This window comes from Palaemon carinicauda, chromosome 34, assembly GCF_036898095.1.
Source record: "Palaemon carinicauda isolate YSFRI2023 chromosome 34, ASM3689809v2, whole genome shotgun sequence".
NCBI lineage: Eukaryota > Metazoa > Arthropoda > Malacostraca > Decapoda > Palaemonidae > Palaemon > Palaemon carinicauda.
Window position 1 is genome coordinate 56,332,154 of NC_090758.1, and position 15,063 is coordinate 56,347,216.

Below are 15,063 nucleotides of genomic sequence, written 5' to 3' on the forward strand. Positions count from 1 at the left end.
CGAAGATTCCTTTGCAATACGAAAATTGCAGCACCGAAATGCTTATTACTCTCATTACTCTTCCTAATTTGCATAATGTAACAATGGATCAATTGGTGGAGTGAGTGGACACAGTGAGTGGAATCTCTCTTGGCTACTTCATTCATGACTTTCCAAATGAGGAACTCTGAAGAGCAAGTGAATTAAACAGGCAATCTCTGAAGAGTTGGAATTGATTGACAAAACTAATGATGGAATTTTCCCCGTATTTTAGGTTTATATAATATAATTGATTAATTATAGCAAAGGTCATTATTATTATTATTATTATTATTATTATTATTATTATTATTATTATTATTATTATTATTATTATTGTTATCATTATTATTATTATTATTATTATTATTATTATTATTATTATTATTATTATTATTATTATTATTATTATTATTATTATTAGTATATTAGTTGTTCAACTCTAGTATTTGTTTTAAAATGAGCATTACTTTGTTGTGTTTATAAAACCAAATTAATCAAATATAGCTAAGTTCATCTATATTTAAAAAAAAACAGTTAAAAACAGAGAAAATAGGATTTTGCTAACTGTTAAAAAATTGTATTATCTCTTAAAAAAAGAAAATGTATTGATGAAAATGTTTGAATATAGACAATAATATCTCGTTTGTTATTTATAACTATTCATCTCAGACACCCATGTTGGTGTACTTATTCTTTAGAGCGATTATCTTGCCATATTATTTCCTTGTCTCTGCAACGGAACTTCTTAAACAGACTCCCTATTACTTCTCGTTCTCTTGAAGACACAAAACCAAGTGAATGTTCTGTGACGTACCGAGAGAAGGTTGTGACTCAAAGGCAGTATGAAAGCAACTGAGTAACTTTATTATAGGACACTCTCCTTTATATAGAAAAGCTCTAAGCAACAAGTGTTAAAAAACAGATAAGGTTTCAGAGGAAAAAAGCAGACATGTTTATTCTGGTTCGTTTTAGTGCGAGGGAAGAGCGAAGATACAATCATAATATATACACAAAATGAACTATGTACGATCGTGTGACACACAGTTTGTATATGGCTCCCCCCATAAAAATGACATACTGTACATGTTAAATAGGGTGCCCTGATCTAGAGAGGCGAACTGTAGGCGGGTCATCTGGCAGGAGATAAGCAGGTTTTAGACGATTCATGGAGAGCCAGTCTTCTTTGCCATGAATGTTTAGTAGGAATGCTTTCGGACTGTGTCAGATCACATGGAAAGGGCCCGTGTAAGGGGGCGTTAGCAGTGGCTTGGTAGTGTCATTGCGCAGAAAGACGTGCATTGCAGAGTGCAAGTCTGTTGGTATGTGATGCTTCGCTGGGGGCTTGCAAGTCTGGCGGCATGGAGTAAATTTTCCCACGATGTGACATATGCGCTGGAGATCGTCGGAGGAGGTTGTAAAAGGAAAAAATTTGGCAGGGATGACCAATGGGTCGCCATACACCATTTCAGCTGCAGAGACGTCGAGGGCGTCTTTAGGAGTGGTCCTTAGGCCCAGGAGGACCCAGGAAAGCTGAGTAAACCACCTGGAATCCTTGCAGCAGGACATCAAAGCTGCTTTGAGGGTGCGATTAAAACGTTCAACCATTCCATTGGCAGCGGAGTTGTAGGCCATTGTCGGATGTAGGGTGAAGCCCAGGTGATTCACTAATAAAGTCCACAATTGAGAGGTGAAAGTGGTACCCCAGTCAGAAGTAATATGCTCAGGGATACCAAATCTTGCAATCCATCCTAAGAGTAAAGCAGATGTACATAAGGCGGACGTTGCAGTTTCCATGGGAATGGCTTCAGGCCAACGAGTGGAGCGGTCGATGACAGTAAACAGGGAACAATGTCCTTATGATGTGGGTAGGGGGCACGCAACGTCAACGTTAATGTGTGAAAAACAATGCTGAGGTTGAGGAAAGGTGCTCACTCCTGAATCCTTGTATCGGTGTACTTTGGAAGTTTGGCAAGAAGTACAGGCGCGGACCCAATCCTTAGCATCCTTAGAAATGCTGTGCCAAATGAACTTCGCCTTCAGCAGCTGTGCAGTAGAACGGCCGTGAATGAAATCAAACACCTGCCGGCGCATGGGAGCAGGAATCCAAGGTCGCGGTCTACCAGTACTGACGTCACAGAGGAGGGTGGTGTTGGAGTCTTCGAGGGGGAAGTCTTCACAACGGAGGGACGTGCAGGATGTCCTACATGCTTGTTACTCTGGATCCTGTCGTTGGGCTTCAGCCAGGGCGTTGTAATCCACTCCCAGTTGCATGGCAGCCAACGTGTATTTTGACAGGGCATTGGCAATGGGATTAATTTTCCCAGAGACGTATTGAAGGGTGCGATTGTGTTCAGCCACAGCAGAGAGACGTTGGCGTTGCCGGGCAGACCAGGCGTCAGACTCTCGAGTGAAGGCGTGCACCAGAGGCATGTTGTCTGTGCGAATGACGAAGGGCGTACCTTCTAAGAAATGGTGAAAGTGACGGACAGCCAAGTGCACCGCCAGCAATTCGCAATCGAACGTAGAATAACCCGATTCTGCCTTGGACAGTTTTCTGCTGAAGAAGGCCAATGGGCGGTGCGAGATGTTTACCACCTGTTTGGGTATTGCACCAATAGCGATGTCGCTGGCATCAGTGGAGAGAAGGAGAGGGTCATGTGGGATAGGAAAAGTGAGAGCCGTAGCAGTTTATAAGGCCTTCTTTGCATTGAGGAAGGCCGCTTCTTGAAGGGGACCCCACTTCAGGTCCTTTTGCTCTCCCTTGAGGGACGCGTAGAGGGGAGCAAGAGTGGCAGCAATGGCTGGCAGAAAACAGTGATAATAGTGTATCATGCCCAAAAATTCTTGTGGAGGTTTTACGGTCGAGGGCACGGGGAAGTCCTGCTACCCTCTCAGGGAGGGGATGGACTCCTTCAGGAGTGATACGGTGCCCTAAGAATGACCCTTCATTGGCGCTAAAGGTACACTTGTCGTACCTGACTACAAGGACGTTTTGTTGCAGGCGGTCGGGCTCGATGCGCAGGTGACGGAGGTGTTCCTCTTTTGAGGAGAACACAAGTATGTCGTCCACATAACATACACAGAAAAGGAGGTCCCCTAAAATGCCATCCATGAGACTTTGAAATGAGGCCCCGACATTACGAAGGCCAAAACAGGAGTAATTGAAGGTGTATGTACCAAACAGAGTGGTGATAGCGGTCTTGGGGATGTCTTCTGGGTTCATAGGCACCTGACAATACCCCTTCAGGAGGTCAAGCGTAGAGAAAACCTTCGCTTTGTGCAGGTAGGATATCACGTCGGCAATGTTTTGGAGGGGGTAGTGATCTGGTTCTATTTGCATGCTCAGGTGCTTGTAATCCCCACATGGACGGAGGGAGCCGTCTTTCTTCAGAACGATGTGTAAGGGTGACGACCATAGGCTGGAAGCCTTTTGGCAAATGCCCATTTCTTCCATTTCGGCGAACATCTGTTTGGCGGCTGCCAATCGTTTCGGTGACAGACGTCTGAATTTTGAGAAGACTGGGGGTCCCGTCGTCTTGATATGGTGATAAATACCGTGCTTGGGCGTTTGGCGAAGTTCTGGACTGAAAACTTCCGGGTATGATGTGAGAAGGTGGCCGTAGGCATCCGTGGGTGCGCTGATGTGGAGAGCGAGGTTAAAGGGGGCGGGTTGAAGAGGCGTCGACAAGTAAGAGTCTGCGTTGACCAATCGTCGGTGGGCGACATCGACCAGAAGGTGGAAATGAGAGAGAAAATCCGCACCGAGGATTGGCAATGTGACGTCAGCAATGAGAAGCTTCCAATTAAATTTACCGTTTTTGAACAATAATGTGAGGTTCTCGTGACCGTAGGTAGGTATTGCAGTTACGTTAGCAGCTACCAAGCGGACGTCGGCAGACGTAGACAGACTACGTCGTGTCCTGAAGAGTTCCCTTGGCAAAAGAGAACGACAAGCACCCGTTCCTGCATTATGTAAAATGAAAAGATTAGAAACACGGGAGGCCACCGCCACGAGTGATGGCCTACTTACACGTTTCTTTGGCCTCTGACAATCCTTGGCACATTTCCTCGCGGTTGCCCCGAATCTGAAGTGGTAGTAGCAAAACTGAGGAGGATGGGATGTAGTAAGTGGCTGTAGAAGTCGTTTGTTGGGGGCGCTAGCGATTGGTGGATGGTGGGTGGCTTTGTTGCCGCTTCAGCAAGTCACACTTTAGGCATGTATGTCCTACGGCATTCACGTCTGCTTTGATTGACGTTGAATAGGCATCCTCTTCATCAGGGGTGGAGGCGTTAATGGAGGTCTTCAAGTGGCTGTCCATAAGGGCGTCGGCTTTGGTCATCAAGTCCTTTATGGGTAAACTATCGACATCGGGTATGGCACAGCGAATAGGTCCGGGTAAACGACATATCCAAAGGGCACGGAGTAGGTTCACCTCACGAGGAGAGCCGTCTCGGGCAGGTTGCAGACGAGCGATTCTGGTCATTTCCCTTAGGGTAAGCGAAGCCCTTGGGTCCCCCAACGGTTGTTGCGAAAGCTGAAAAAGCTTTGTTATAAGGGCGGCTGGCGACGGCGAGTACTGCTGCAAAAGGTATGTTTTGAGGGCGTCATACGCTATTGAGGTGTCTCCTCGTTCACAAAGCCAGTTGGATATTTCCGGGAAGGTGACCTCGGGTATCCCCGCAAGAACATAATCTGCTTTGGTGGTTGAAGGATTCACGCCCTTGATGCGAAACTGGACACCTGCGCGCTGAAACCAAGAAAACGCCTCTCTGCCGGCGAACGATGAAAGTTTCAATGGGGCAGCCGCAGCACCAACTTCCGTAGAGTCCGCCATAATACCAACGATTGAGGGGTGAGTGGGGGTGGGGGTGGAAGGCTGTGGGAGCCAGTCGACTTCTGGGGTCACCAATGTGACGGTTGTGACTCAAAGGCAGTATGAAAGCAACTGAGTAACTTTATTATAGAACACTCTCCTTTATTTACAAAAGCTCAAAGCAACAAGAAATTTCATGTTAAGAAAACAGATACTATCACAGAGGAGAAAAGCAGACATGTTTATTCTGGTTCTTTTTAGTGCGAGGGAAGAGCGAATATACAAGCATAATATATACACAAAATGAACTATGTACGATCGTGTGACACACGGTTGGTACAGTTCTTTTAAAATACGATGAATACAGGAGTGAAATGCATATTAATATTTCTCATTTTCATAACAGAAAAATGGATCATTCATTTGAGTTTGTGGGTAGAGATTTAAGTGTATGTCTGTTTCATATTCTGTGTCTTGGAAAAACTTTGAATATAATTATATTATTTCAACAGGTAGACAACTAAGTTGGTTGGAATAAGAAAAATTCTCTATACTAAAATATAAATTTTATTTCCTCTTTCACGATGAATTAATATGGTCTCCCTTAATAGTTGTTCCCAACCCACTGTTTACCAAGATTTCCTGAGAGTACATAAAAGTTACCTTCATTAGACAATTTACCAAAAAAATAAGGTGGAATACTACACACAAGCCCAAAATATGAAGAAAAACTATGCAACAACGTATGTAGTAACAGGGAGCTGTCTCAACACACTAAAGAATACTGAATAAAAAACATAGTTTAACTCGAAGGCTACAAACATTGTATTCCACCCACTTGAAGAAACTAAGTTTAAAAAACTCAAGAATTTCTGAAGGCTAACTGCTAAGACACATAAGTAAATTATACAAAAACTTTTAGCTTGTTAGGAGTACATAATTACATTGAGATGATCGGTATCATTAATGACCAACCTTATAAATCATCCTAGATGCTTCTTGGTTGATCTCGACATTTCGTATGTAAATGATAGTCTACAACAGTAGCTTTCGTCCGGGGCGGCGCCGATGGCTTTATTCTTCCATGTTAAAAAAGAACCATCCCTTTATATGCAATCAAGGGAAACAGCATATCCAATTGATAATCAACGTGAAGACGTACAAAATAAAAAGCCACCCAGTATGAGAGCGTTGGTGTCTTGACGTTTACTCTCTCAACACCTCACTCCAACACTACATTCACTTCTTGCCTGCCTTGCGTCGTAACTTTATTTACCCAAAACAACCGTAGCATGGCTGCTCTCCTGTGAATAGCAAAAACAAGCAAACAGTATCCATTTCCTTCTTAATTCCAAGGGAATGGGAGGAAACCAATTTAGATGAAATTAGGTGGTCAAATACCGATCATGAACTCATGAATAAACTTCAGTTTCCTCGCATTCAACCATAAGAAACAATCGTGATAATATATTTTCTAACACCGTGACTCGCAACACAGGAACTGCAAATAGAAGAATATTAATATTCTGTCTCTAATTTGTGGGGATTGATTTTACTGAACTAGTCTTCTGTCTCTTATTTGTTGGAATTTGTTTACGGAACTGGATGATTGAGTTTGGAGATGGAGAAAGGATTGACAAGGGGAAGAGGAAGTAGCTGATTGAGGTAAGAATTCATGAATGGAGAAGAAATTTTGGAACACATCAAGAATTTGGAATGCTGAATAATAGTTTGAAAAGGAAATTTTAAAGATAGACGGGGTATCCTGAAGGAGAGCACACACCTGTGAACTAGGGGATAAAGTTTATAGATATGAAACATAATTCTGATATGAAAGGTGTTTTTTATAATAAAAACCCTCTCAATTCCCCCACCCGAATAGGTTCTTCCCATGCCCCCCTTACTCCTCCACACAACGTGCCTACAGTCATGACACTTTTATCGTATTTGTAATCCTTATCACGCCTGCCATTTATCTTATTTCACCATTTTCCAATGATTCTAATTTGCTTTTACTCTAAGTATTATTTCCATCTAATTAAAAAGAAACCTTTATTTTACCTTTGAAGGAAATTGATATTAATCCAGAATCAGACAAAGTTGAGTTAACCATATTGCAAAGACAAATCTATTCTCGTTTAGGTATGATCATAACATACATTGTAGGAGTTGTAGGTTGTAGGTTGTAGGTTGTAGACCTTCAAATATTCTTTCCCCGGGACAACCTGAAGATTATTCAAATCCCGAGAAAGATTTCCTACAAATGAGTCCAGTAAAGGCTCGAGATAAAAACGACTGGCGAAATCTAACCAAGGTCCTTTGCGACAATAAGCATAGGGGGAGATTATGATGATGATGATGATGATATATATATATTAAATTTTACTTAGAAAGATAGGAAACAACATAAAGACAGTTTCAAATACATTTTCCATGGCAGATTAAAAAAGAAAATTTAATATTATTATATGGGTGTTTAACTGAGACATAGAAAAATAAATATAAGACAGTGATGTTAAAAAAAAAACATGTAAAAGTAAGATTAAAAAAATCATAATAACATAAAATAGAGAAAAGACAACATAAAATAAAAGACATAAAAAGAGATGAAACTGGAAAATCCTATTGTTGTGGAAAGTAAATAAAAATTAGAATTACAAAGGAGAAAAACAATTCTAAAACAATTCGGTTTGAACTAGAAAACATTTATGGAAACAATAGATTTTAGAAAAATCGAGAAAAAAAAAACAAATTGTCTGTTGTTATATGGAAACACACACAAAGAAAGATAAAATTCTATAAGTTTATTTACAGAAATGTAAATAAAGAGAAACTCCTTTCTGGGGATGAGGACAAATAACGCGGAGACTCGAGTCCTAGCGTTGGAATAGGATTTGGTGCACCAGTATCCTACAGGATGCAACTTGAGGACGTCCAAGCTGAGGAATGGATGTCCTATGAGGAGAAAAGGAATTGACTCGGATCGAGAAGGAATGATAGGAGTCAAATATTGTGTCCTTCAAGGAGAAGCGTCTATCCAGCTGTGTTGGAGAGAGAGAGAGAGAGAGAGAGAGAGAGAGAGAGAGAGAGAGAAAAAAAATTATATCATGAGTTAAACCTTAATTATAAATTCCTATTCGATGTAATTTCAATACCAAAACTATTGTTTTTCTTTTTTTTTTCTTGAATACATTACTTTCATGGAAAAAAATCTTGAAATTGATTTGTTTTTATTTTTTATTATTATTATTTTTTTTAAACATAGGTACACAAGTGGCTGCTTGTTTATGTACATAGATGCCCTGCCCTGTAATACCCAATGTTTAATGATATGCAGATTTCTGAATTGTGATGTAAGCTGACTAAAGGATGGTTTGACCACTTCGAAACCACCATACAGTGTCATTCGTAATCAAGAAGCAATTTGTGGCCATCACTAATAGCTGGACTCTCTTCTTCATTCTCTCCAGTGGAATTTAAGACTCGCAATTATCTCCAGTAGAAAGTATCAGGTAAAATCTTTTTTATAAACAACGGTAAATCTACAGAGACTTTGTGATTTTATTTCTTTTGCGCAAGTCGGTTCAAGTTTAACTTTAATCGTATTTCCTCAAAGATTATTTTTTTTTTCTGTTTCTGTTATTGATTTCATGATTCAATGTTTAGAATATGTTTTACTGTATGTATGTATGTGTGTATGTAGAGACAACTGGCGAAATCTAACCGAGGATCTTTCGCCAATAGGCGTAGGAGATGATGATGATTATGATGATTGATATAATGATGTAGGTATGTCATCAAACTATCAAAACCCACTTATATAAACCCGGCTTCTTCTACATCCAAATGCTTATAATTATTCTCAAGTACTTTTAAAACTTTGAAGGAATTGCCAAGTCTGATAACGAAGAGAAACGACAAAAAGCTTTGATTGGCATGAAAATAATGATAATTGTTGGAGTTCTCTGTTGATAATTTTTATCATTCATTATTTCATTATGATAAATTTTGGATAGTTCAATTTCAAAAAAGTAGATTAAATTTTTTTTATATATCTTCTCCTAACTTTATACAGTATATATATGAAAATGCAAATTTTGGATTTTAATACCAAAGATATATAGACGATGTAATGTTTTATTATTATTATTATTATTATTATTATTATTATTATTATTATTATTATTATTATTATTATTATTATTATTATTATTATTATTATTATTATTATTATTATTATTATTATTATCTGAAAGCATTAAAATTAACGTGACAATTACTTTTTATTCTGTTATTAAATATAAGTATAAGATAATGTAGAGAGAGAGAGAGAGAGAGAGAGAGAGAGAGAGAGAGAGAGAGATAATTAATCTAGCAAAAGGAAGCATTAATTATTATCGTTTCCCGAGCACCAACCCAATAATTGTCTCAAGAGAGAATATTCAACTTTACAGGAATAGAAGAGAAAATCTCTCTCCGGATCCCATTTAGGAGATTGACTTCAGTTTCCGAACTATTGGAATTATTCAGGTCTTGGATAATTTGAATTTTCACCTTTTGCCATAAGGATTAACGTAAAGGATTTAATAACACCAACTGTCCGAGACTTTCATAGTTTTGTCAAAATAATAGAGTTTTATGTCACAGATATATATATTCTGTCATTAAAACTTTCCGGTATTCTGATTCTTTTATAAACTTTACCTATATTTTAAATGAAAATTTTTATAAGTTGTTGTTTATATGAATATTTTTTTTGTGTGAAAATAATGTATATAATATTAGATATTATAGGAAATTTTAGTTAAAAAATATAAGAAAAATATGATGTCCTTCATTTTTTAATATTCAATATTGTTTGGTAATGTTTTTCATAATTCCTGCCAAAAGTTTATTGATCATTTAAACGTGTGCTGTACCATTTCCTTAATCAAGATAAGAAATGATAAATAATAGAATGAAACATAAAATATCAGTGTTAAAAAAAGATAAATGTTTCTAGGCTTAAAAAGGATTCCTTCTTAGAGATTTTAAAAAGCAAATCAATTTATCCAACTCAAATCTCTTGCCAGCGACGCCGGACATCTTCAAAGCACACTTAATACATTGTTAGAAAGAACGATTTTTTTTTCGTAGCCTATGACTATATAACACTCAAGTCTCAGTTTTTCAAATAAAGGAAAAAAAAAAGAAAAATGCTCTATACGCCTAAATAAGTGTATTCGATTCCTATACGATGGAAGTTGGTTCCTCTGACTTTTGAATCACATTCTCTATAAGCTTAATTTTTTTTTTACCGATTTTGGAGTTAATTCTTTTGAAAATGCCGGAATTTATTTCTTCAAGATTAAACTGTTCAAAAGTATTCTCGTTTTGGGAGTTTAAGACAAAAAAAAAAAAAGACTTTATAATGTAAAAGGAAATTTTATTGTTTTTTCAATCACAGACCGAAATGAAAATTTGGTTTTATTTGTTGGTTAAAATTAATTTTAGTTTATAGTCAAGGGATTAATCTTGTTATTATTGATATTATTATCAATCTACTTATCATTATCGATGTTTTAATGATATTATTATTATTATTATTATTATTATTATTATTATTATTATTATTATTATTACATAATTTTACCCAAAAACCGATAAATCGGTTGGAACTTTTGACCGGGGAAACGTCTGTCTATATCCGAACATAACTTGACAACAAAACGTTTACCCGATTGAGCGGTTTAAAGAATTGATTTAAAAATTTTAACCGGGTGTCGCCGGTCGCCTGCTTTTGACATTACCCATAGTCATAAAACAAAAAAATTCTAGGTAACGTACCTAAAACTATAACGTTAAATAATAAAATAGCATACACGCCAACCTTTGATCACAGCACTGGCGAAAAATACTGGGTAACGTACCTACAACTATAACGTTAAATAATAAAATAGCATACACGCCAACCTTTGATCACAGCACTGGCAGCATTTTTGCATGTTCCCCGGTCGCGCTTGCCACCGCTGTGATCAAAGGTTGGCGTGTATGCTATTTTATTATTTAACGTTATAGTTGTAGGAACGTTACCCAGAATTTTTTTGTTTTATGACTATGGGTAATGTCAAAAGCAAGCGATCGGCGACACCCGGTTAAAATTTTTATATCAATTCTTTAAACCGCTCAATCGGGTAAACGTTTTGTTGTCAAGTTATGTTCGGATATAGACAGACATTTCCCCGGTCAAAAGTTCCAACCGATTTATCGGTTTTTGGGTAAAATATCACTCTTTTTTTACGGAAGCGTATTGATTAACTAGTTTATAGTCATATCTTCAAAATGTGAGGTCAAACATGTCTATAACTTATTATTCAGAAGCTGAGAAATAAACGTTGAAAGTTCGCTTAAAGATGTCAGTTTGATGCCTTTTGAAACTTAAGTACGTGACTACAGCCTTCGTGATTACCGCAAAACATTCCCACAAAGCCTATTACACAATTTAAAACATAATCTACAAAACCTGAGGTCGAACAGCTATCTAGCTCATTCAAAAGCTGAGATTATAGAGTTGAAACTTTGCTAAAAAGCGTCTATCCATGACTCTATATCGAACACCTGAAAGTTGACGTCATTTTTGCTATTTTTTTGCATATTTCTGACGTCATATTTCACGAACATTATAAGATAGGGACTTGAAACTTTTAAAGTCGTCTAGTTAAATTGAATAAAACTAAATCCTAGAGTTTCAAGCTTATACTATGTCTGGAAAGCACTTTTCTGAAAACCCGGTATTTCTGGTTTACGTAATCGTATATAACAGCACTGGCAGCATTTTTGCTTGTTCCCCGGTCGCGCTTGCCAGCGCTGTGATAACAGCACTGACAGCATTTTTGCTTGTTCCCTGGTCGCGCTTGCCATCGATGTAATATAAAAATATATTTTCTGATTAAAAAATATTATCACAAAGATCTAATACACACACAAACACACAAGCACACACACACACACACACACATATATATATATATATATATATATATGGATAAATATCAACACAACATCGTGTTCAAATAGAAAAAAGTTTCTACCTCATACTTGGGTTCGAACGCTAGCCCCTTCTAATGAAAGGCCAGGTCGAAACCAACCATGTCACGAGAGCCCATAAAAGAATTGGAACCTGAGGCTAAGAGCTGTCCGAGGATTTACCTGGCGAGACATCAGTCTCTTACCAGCGAGTTTTACCCAATTCCCCGGGCCACCACGTGACACAATTGGTAGTAATTCATTCAAATTACCCCTAATGAGTCAATATGGATAAATATCAACACAACATCGTGTTCAAATAGAAATAAATTTCTACCTCATACTTGGGATCGAACGATAGCCCCTTCTAATGAAAGGCCAGGTCGAAACCAACCATGTCACGAGAGCACATAAAAGAATTGGAACCTGACGCTAACAGCTGTCCGAGGATATATATATATATATATATATGTGTGTATATATATAAATATAAATATATGTATATATATATATATATATATATATGTATATATATATATATATATATGTATGTATATATATATATATATATATGCGTATATATATATATATATATATATTCTATATATGTGTGTATACTCGTATATACATATATATAAGTGGGTGTGTTTACAATATTTATCTAATATGTAACACCTAAATTATCAGTCTCTAATCACAATATATGAATATTGCGAAAATAAATTCCAGTAAATAAAATCCTTTTTACATTTCCTCTTCTTCATATCTAAACTAGAAATATTCGATTATATTTCGATAAAAATCTATTTCCCAAACACCCAACTGAGCTGGAATTCCAGTAATCCTTTCTAATTCTCCTCTGTTTCCAGATTATGGTCAAGAGAGTCTTTCAACATTCCAGGGGATCAGAGTGTCGCTTCCAGACGACTATCCCTCCTCGAGGTAGTACTTGGTGGTGTTGTTGTTTTGTTGTTGTTTTTGTTGTTTTTGTTATTGTTGTTGCTCTAGACTGTTTTCTGGATGCAATAATCGACCGTTCAATATTCAAGTTATCTGAGCTCTCAACAGATGGCGTGGGCAAGACTCTATCTTGATTCTTAAATTATCTGAGATGAAGTTTTTTTTTAATTACATGGTATACATATTTACACACAAACAAACACACGCACACACACCCACACACACACACACACACACACATATATATATATATATATATATAAAATATATATATATATATATATATATATATAATTGTTCATATCAAATAAACAGAACTTAACATAAGTATGTATGTATATATATGCATATATAGACATATAAATACACACACACATATATATATATATATATATACATATATATATATATATATATATACATATATATATATATATATATATAAGTATATATATATATATATATATAAATAAGTATTTATATATATATATATATGTATATGTATATTTATATACATGTATATGTGTGTATATATATATATATATATACATATATATATATATATATACATATATATATATATATGTATGATATATATATATATATATATATATGTATATATATACATATACATATATATATATATATATATATGTATGTATATCTATACATATATATATATATATATACATATATATATATATATATATATCTATATATATATATAGATATATATATATATATATATATATGTATATGTATATTTATATATATATATATATATATACATATATAGAGATAGAGAGAGAGAGAGAGAGAGAGAGAGAGAGAGCATATTAATAGTCACCCAAAGGATTCGAATTTGAGAATGATTATTTTTTTATTAATTATCATAAAAAAATGAAGCAATTTCTGATGAAACTTGAAACTGAATTAAAGTTTCAGTTGAAACTGATTATGATTAAGTATTTATAATAATATAATAGATTTTTAATTTCTATATTATTTAACATATTTTAGTATTTTATTTCTTCGCCAAGGGTAACACCAAGCTTCAATTAATTGATATCACCTAGAGACCGATTATCAATAAATATCTAAAAATGCGTCAAAATAATAAAAGAATATCAAAGTATAATTAGTGATCGTATATAATGATTTATGTATAAAACCAGCATAATTCTTATTTATGTAGACAAAATCATAAACAATTCTTTTTTTTCTAGAGAAAAAGCACTGAAAATCGTTTTTATACTGAGTTTACATGTAAGATATAGAATTAGAGCCTTCAGGGAGGAGAACTACACCTTTTTTTTTCAGACTAATTCAATGCAAACGAACTTCGAATATTAGAGTAATAATTTGATGAAAACTGGGTTAAATAATTTCTTCATGAAGGGTATAAAACTAGAATGATATAAAGAGCCAAACTGTTTTTAGAAGAATTTTGAGGAAATGAAACCTTAAATTCTTTTTTTTCCTTATACCTGGGATCTACCTCCAATTCATTACACAAAGTCCTGACAGGACCAAAGCCTCAAGAATCTTCCTTCAGAAGATCAAATCTTAATAAGATCTTCTTTTACCTCCAAGTCTTGAACTTCTGAAGACTTTTAACATCACTGCTTGATTCATTCTCTCTCTCTCTCTCTCTCTCTCTCTCTCTCTCTCTCTCTCTACACACAAACAAACACACACACACACACACACACACATATATATATATATATATATACATAGATATATATATATATATATATACATATATATATATATATATATATATGTATATATATATATATATATATACAGTATGTAACATTACTAAATCTCCTGAAAATATATAGAAAATACATTTCAGAACAGACAGGAATACCCCGAATGTGTTAACCGTGGGAAACCACACAGGTGTGAACTTTGTCTAATCTTCACTTTTATCAGTTGGAATAAAGGAAACAATTCATGGGACCTTTGAACCCTTTCATATCCTGCAATTGTCCTATTTTGGTTTTGGGGTTTTGCAGGACTCATTTTTCTCCCTAGGGATTTTCAGACATGTTTTATTGTGTGATAGGAAACATAGTAGGATGAAAAGCGGATTAGTGATTTGAGGAGACTTAGATGTTCGGTGGATGGATGCATTAATAAATTTAAAGAATAAGTAAAGAAATGAATATATATATATATATATATATATATATATATATATACTTATTCAATTTCTAAATCTACTTCACCATATCTTCGAGTTCTATTGACTCTT